Genomic DNA, 7,297 nt, shown 5'->3' with positions numbered 1-7,297 from the left:
AATATACATTTTTATAACTCCCTGGACGGCCGAGAATTGACAATATATTCCCGCTCAGCACTAATATGTGTCAAGACTTGGTCTTGGGTGTTTGCTTTTCCGGGACGCAACGGAAAGTTGGCTCGGGCGAGACGGGAATTAAGGTACATGATTTATTTAACATATCAAAAAAAAGGATCAAACAAAAACGCGCACAGTGGCGGAGAATAAACTATGAAACCAAAAGACTATAGCAAAAAAGTACAAATGAAAAGCACGCACAGTGGCGGAGAACAAACTATGAAAAACAAAAAGACTATAAACATGAAACAAAAACTTACTTGGCTTGGACAAAAATAGTTGCATGAAGAATGGACATGGGAAGAAGTGTCAGGCATGGACAGAGCATAAATGTGGTGAGGTTGTCAGAAAGACAAACGGAAAAACACTGAACTTAAATACTACAGACATGATTAACGAAAACAAGTGCGTGACTCAAGACGTGAAACAGGTGCGTGACGTGACAGGTGAAAACTAATGGGTTGCTATGGTGACAATCAAGAGTGCACAATGAGTCCAAACGTGGAACAGGTGAAACTAATGGGTAATCATGCAAACAAGACAAGGGAGTGAAAAGCCAGAAACTAAACAAAACATGACTTAAAACAAAACATGATTACACAGACATGACAATATGGGGGACTTTAATTATGTTTGGGGAAATTTGCCATTCCATTTTTTCATCAGTGACAGAGCAGGAGGAGGCTAGGAATCTGTATGAAGTAACATTTCATATGAAGCTCCCTGTCATCCTTTAATTGACATTTCACATTCACTCATTCATGTAAAAATGCAGCATTAGGAAGCATTTTGGAAAATTAATATTAAGCGTTTAAAAGTCGTGAGCTGTAATAAATGCCATATATTTTTCAATGTCCTCTGTGGTGGACATAAACACGTCCTATTACTCGAAGTGGAAGTAGTAGAAGTTTTCTTACATGCAATGAAGAAAATGGGTGATTAAGATGCAGTGATATTTTGTAAAATGTGTAAAATCAAGTACAATGTGAAAGGTATACAATTGTCAATACTGCTATAAACAAATGTGGAGAATATGTGTAACATTTATTAATATGCATACAATTGCGCACATGTTGCACGCATTTCTACCTGCTGCACAAAAGATGTGTGTGTGTTCATATCCCTGTCAGGGCTTAAATGAATCTCCAATTCAGTCATGAGATTATGAACTGTGTGTGCATGTGTGTGTTTGTGTGTGTGTGTGTGGGGGTGTGTTTGTGTGTATTATATCTCTTCTACTCGGGAATAAGTATGCAGTATTACTGGGATTAGCCTATTTCCTGATAGTTTTTAAAGGCTGGCTGTGGTATAAGATTACTCACTCACCATTAAACTTAATGTGCATTTGAGATTCCAAGCATGAACCGCTAAACCCCACTGGACAGAACATTAGGTACAACTATCCTGCACAGTCTAATGGCGTCCCATGCAAGGGCGCCATTAAAAATACCTTTGAAAGGGTAATAATACTCAGTCGTGCAATCATTTAATAATATGTTTAAACATGTGGTAATAATGTGTGTGTGTGTGTGTGTGTATTTCTACCCTTCTTGAGACATCAACAAGGAAAGGTACCTTCCATATGAGGACCGGTGAACAAGTTAGGACCGAAAGCATGGTCCCAATACGGAAAACCATTGCATCTAATAGAGAATGTCTCATTTGCACCCCTGGTGGTGAAATCTATCAAAATGAGGGTGGTCCCAAAAAGTAGGGATTTTTCAAATGGTCAACATATGAAATAACAAGTGTGTGTGTAAAAAAAATTTGAAGTGCAATTAAGACTAGAAGAGGCAATTCCTGAAGGAATTGCGTGTGAATGCTCCAATGCTGAAGTTGAACTGAAATGCTGACAGAATGTAGTATGAATGTAAGAATAGTTTCAATGTTGGAATGGTTTGAATGTTGAAGAGTTAGAATTTCCAGGAAAACCAGAATTTGGTTTGGAACCTGGGAAATTGTTAGTTTGAATGTCCAGGATGAGTGGAATGTGTTGATGTTGGAATGGTTTGAATAGGTTGAAAAATGTGGGAATCGTGCAACTTGGAAAAATGTCCTATTCATTTCAATGGGAACTTCCTGGAAATTTGGGAAATTTGGGAAAAGCGAGAATTTAAAAAAAAAAAGATTAGGAGCATGGACTGAAATGGTTGGTGTTGGAATCGTTTAAATTGGTGAAGAAACGTTGAAGTAGTAACAGTTTTTAATTGAGAAATGGTATTACGGAATTTCGAGAAAAGCGGGAATTTTTTGGAAATTACTAAAAAACTTGATTGTTCTGAATGAGTGTTGGAATTTTTTTTAATCGGTCCAGAAATGTTGAAGTGATAACATTTTAAATTGAGAAATGGTTTTATGGATTTCCTGGACTTTGGGAAAACCGGGAATTTTTCCAGTTCAATAAAACAACTTAGTTTTTTTTCCTAATTAAGAGGAATGTTTGGACGGTAAAACAGTTGAAGTGGGTTGACAAATGTGGAAGGAGCAGTCGACAGAAAAAAGGGTGAAAACAGGGTTTGAAAAACCGGAAATTCTGAGAATTCCTGGGATTTTTTTGGAACTTGGAAAAGTGATCGTTTGAATGTCCAGGATGAGTGGAATGTGTTGATGTTGGAATGGTTTGAATAAGTTGGAAAATGTGGGAATCGTGCAACTTGGAAAAATGTCCTATTCATTTCTATGGGAACTTCCTGGAAATTTGGGAAATGTGGGAAAAGCGAGAATTAAAGAAAAAAGATTAGGAGCATGAACTGAAATGGTTGGTGTTGGAATCGTTTAAATTGGTGAAGAAACGTTGAAGTAGTAACAGTTTTTAATTGAGAAATGGTATTACGGAATTTCGAGAAAAGCGGGAATTTTTTGGAAATTACTAAAAAACTTGATTGTTCTGAATGAGTGTTGGAATTTTTTTAATCGGTCCAGAAATGTTGAAGTGATAACATTTTAAATTGAGAAATGGTTTTATGGATTTCCTGGACTTTGGGAAAACCGGGAATTTTTCCAGTTCAATAAAACAACTTAGTTTTTTTCCTAATTAAGAGGAATGTTTGGACGGTAAAACAGTTGAAGTGGGTTGACAAATGTGGAAGGAGCAGTCGACAGAAAAAAAGGTGAAAACAGGGTTTGAAAAACCGGAAATTCTGAGAATTCCTGGGATTTTTTTGGAACTTGGAAAAGTGATAGTTTGAATGTCCAGGATGAGTGGAATGTGTTGATGTTGGAATGGTTTGAATAAGTTGGAAAATGTGGGAATCGTGCAACTTGGAAAAATGTCCTATTCATTTCAATGGGAACTTCCTGGAAATTTGGGAAATTTGGGAAAAGCGAGAATTTAAAAAAAAAAAGATTAGGAGCATGGACTGAAATGGTTGGTGTTGGAATCGTTTAAATTGGTGAAGAAACGTTGAAGTAGTAACAGTTTTTAATTGAGAAATGGTATTACGGAATTTCGAGAAAAGCGGGAATTTTTTGGAAATTACTAAAAAACTTGATTGTTCTGAATGAGTGTTGGAATTTTTTTAATCGGTCCAGAAATGTTGAAGTGATAACATTTTAAATTGAGAAATGGTTTTATGGATTTCCTGGACTTTGGGAAAACCGGGAATTTTTCCAGTTCAATAAAACAACTTAGTTTTTTTTCCTAATTAAGAGGAATGTTTGGACGGTAAAACAGTTGAAGTGGGTTGACAAATGTGGAAGGAGCAGTCGACAGAAAAAAGGGTGAAAACAGGGTTTGAAAAACCGGAAATTCTGAGAATTCCGGGGATTTTTTTGGAACTTGGAAAATTGCTAGTTTGAATGTCCAGGATGAGTGGAATGTGTTGATGTTGGAATGGTTTGAATAAGTTGGAAAATGTGGGAATCGTGAAACTTGGAAAAATGTCCTATTCATTTCTTTGGGAACTTCCTGGAAATTTGGGAAATTTGGGAAAAGCGAGAATTAAAAAAAAAATGATTAGGAGCATGGACTGAAATGGTTGGTGTTGGAATCGTTTAAATTGGTGAAGAAACGTTGAAGTAGTAACAGTTTTTAATTGAGAAATGGTATTATGGAATTTCGAGAAAAGCGGGAATTTTTTGGGAAATTACTAAAAAACTTGATTGTTCTGAATGAGTGTTGGATTTTTTTTAATCGGTCGAGAAATGTTGAAGTAGTAACATTTTTAATTGAGAAATGGTTTTACGGATTTCCTGGAACTTTGGGAAAACCGGGAAATTTTCCAGTTCAAAAAAACAACTTAGTTTTTTTTCCTAATTAAGAGGAATGTTTGGACGGTAAAACAGTTGAAGTGGGTTGACAAATGTGGAAGGAGCAGTCGACAGAAAAAAGGGTGAAAACAGGGTTTGAAAAACCGGAAATTCTGAGAATTCCGGGGAATTTTTTTGGAACTTGGAAAATTGCTAGTTTGAATGTCCAGGATGAGTGGAATATGTTGAAGGTGAAATGGTTTGAATTGGTTGAAAAATGTGGAAATGGTGGAAGTTTGAAAAATTACCAATTCATTTTGAATGGGAAAAATGTCCCGGGAATCTGGAATTCTGGGAAATGTGGGAATTTTTTTGGAATTTGTCAAGGGAAAGATTCCCGGATAGGCTGAACAGATTGAAGTTGGAACAGTTTTAATCGTGTAAAATATGTGGAAGGTAGAGCGCTCCAAAATCTGGAGAAGAAGAATAATAATAAATAGATGAATTTTGGTGTAGAAAAGCAATTAGACAATTAAAAATGCATTTACAGTAATTGGTGTGACGGAGCTCTTAACTCAAAACACTTGTATCTCAAACAAACATCGCCCGTTTAAAAAAACGAATTGTATAAAAACTGTCATGACTTGGTCCTGGGTGTTTGCTTTTCCGGAATGCAACGGAAAGTTGGCTCGGGCGAGACGGGAATGTAAATACATGATTTATTTAATACATCAAAATAAAGTACAAACGAAAAGCGCGCACAGTGGCGGAGAACAAACTATGAAACCAAAAGACTATAGCATTAATAAACAAAACTTACTTGGCATGGACTAAAAGGAGCAGCATGAACGATGGACATGAAATGTGCAGAGCATAATTGTGGGATGTCACCAGGAAGACAAACTGAAAACAATGAACTTAAATACTACAGACATGATTAACGAAAACAGGTGCGTGACTCAAAACGTGAAACAGGTGCGTGACGTGACAGGTGAAAACTAATGGTTGCTATGGTGACAAAACAAAAGTGCACAAAAAGTCCAAAAAACAAAACCGAACATGACCAAAACAAAAACATGATCACACAGACATGACAAAAACAATACAACAGAATCCTCTAACAACCCCAGTAGTTTTATGAAGTCATGTAATAAAAATGTACCTTGGAGAGTGGACTTCTCTATGTTATCTCCTTCCAGCTGCTTTTAAGTCAAACACAACATCAGCAGCTTTTACATATAATCGTGGATAATCGCCCACCATTAGATATTATTTCAACATTCTTGGCTGGCGTTAGACTCATCCTGCTTCTGTGTGGTTCAGACTAGCAGTGCTACGCTCCAGCTGCTTCGCCACGCTCTCTCGTGGTTTTTGATGATTTATTTCGTTAATTCAATGAATATCACCCGCATTTGCCTGCAGCATCGCGTGGACATCGGGGGCGGTACCTCTGGATTGGCAGACCGGGGTGGTGGTTCCTCTCTTTAAGAAGGGGAACCGGAGGGTGTGTTCTAACTATCGTGGGATCACACTCCTCAGCCTTCCCGGTAAGGTCTATTCAGGTGTACTGGAGAGGAGGCTACGCCGGATAGTCGAACCTCGGATTCAGGAGGAACAGTGTGGTTTTCGTCCTGGTCGTGGAACTGTGGACCAGCTCTATACTCTCGGCAGGGTCCTTGAGGGTGCATGGGAGTTTGCCCAACCAGTCTACATGTGTTTTGTGGACTTGGAGAAGACATTCGACCGTGTCCCTCGGGAAGTCCTGTGGGGAGTGCTCAGAGAGTACGGGGTATCGGACTGTCTGATTGTAGCGGTCCGCTCCCTGTATGCTCAGTGCCAGAGCTTGGTCCGCATTGCCGGTAGTAAGTCGGACACGTTTCCAGTGAGGGTTGGACTCCGCCAAGGCTGCCCTTTGTCACCCATTCTGTTCATAACTTTTATGGACAGAATTTCTAGGCGCAGTCAGGGCGTTGAGGGGATCTGGTTTGGTGGCTGCAGGATTAGGTCTCTGCTTTTTGCAGATGATGTGGTCCTGATGGCTTCATCTGGCCAGGATCTTCAGCTCTCACTGGATCGGTTCGCAGCCGCGTGTGAAGCGACTGGGATGAGAATCAGCACCTCCAAGTCCGAGTCCATGGTTCTCGCCCGGAAAAGGGTGGAGTGCCATCTCCGGGGTTGGGGAGGAGATCTTGCCCCAAGTGGAGGAGTTCAAGTATCTCGGAGTCTTGTTCACGAGTGAGGGAAGAGTGGATGGTGAGATGGACAGGCGGATCGGTGCGGCGTCTTCAGTAATGCGGACGCTGTATCGATCCGTTGTGGTGAAGAAGGAGCTGAGCCGGAAGGCAAAGCTCTCAATTTACCGGTCGATCTATGTTCCCATCCTCACCTATGGTCATGAGCTTTGGGTTATGACCGAAAGGACAAGATCACGGGTACAAGCGGCCGAAATGAGTTTCCTCCGCCGGGTGGCGGGTCTCTCCCTTAGAGATAGGGTGAGAAGCTCTGTCATTCGGGGGGAGCTCAAAGTAAAGCCGCTGCTCCTCCACATGGAGAGGAGCCAGATGAGGTGGTTCGGGCATCTGGTCAGGATGCCACCCGAACGCCTCCCTAGGGAGGTGTTTAGGGCACGTCCCACCGGTAGGAGGCCGCGGGGAAGACCCAGGACACGTTGGGAAGACTATGTCTCCCGGCTGGCCTGGGAACGCCTCGGGATCCCACAGGAAGAGCTGGACGAAGTGGCTGGGGAGAGGGAAGTCTGGGCTTCCCTGCTTAGGCTGCTGCCCCCGCGACCCGACCTCGGATAAGCGGAAGAAGATGGATGGATGGATGGAATAATTCAATGAATATCACCCGCATTTGCCTCTCAGCACTGTCCTTCACACTCACTTTTTTCTTCTCATGCTTAGAAAAACAAAGCTATGGCGATCTTTAGCGATAAATTAATACAAAACCCAAAAGCAGTGAAGTTGTTACGTTGTGTAAATGGTTAATAAAAACAGAATACAATTATTTACAAATCCTTTTCAACTTTTGTTCAATGGAATAGACT

This window comes from Nerophis lumbriciformis, linkage group LG36 (assembly GCF_033978685.3).
Source record: "Nerophis lumbriciformis linkage group LG36, RoL_Nlum_v2.1, whole genome shotgun sequence".
NCBI classification, from domain to species: domain Eukaryota; kingdom Metazoa; phylum Chordata; class Actinopteri; order Syngnathiformes; family Syngnathidae; genus Nerophis; species Nerophis lumbriciformis.
The sequence above is the reverse complement of the archived record's forward strand: the minus strand, read 5'-3'. Positions refer to the sequence as shown.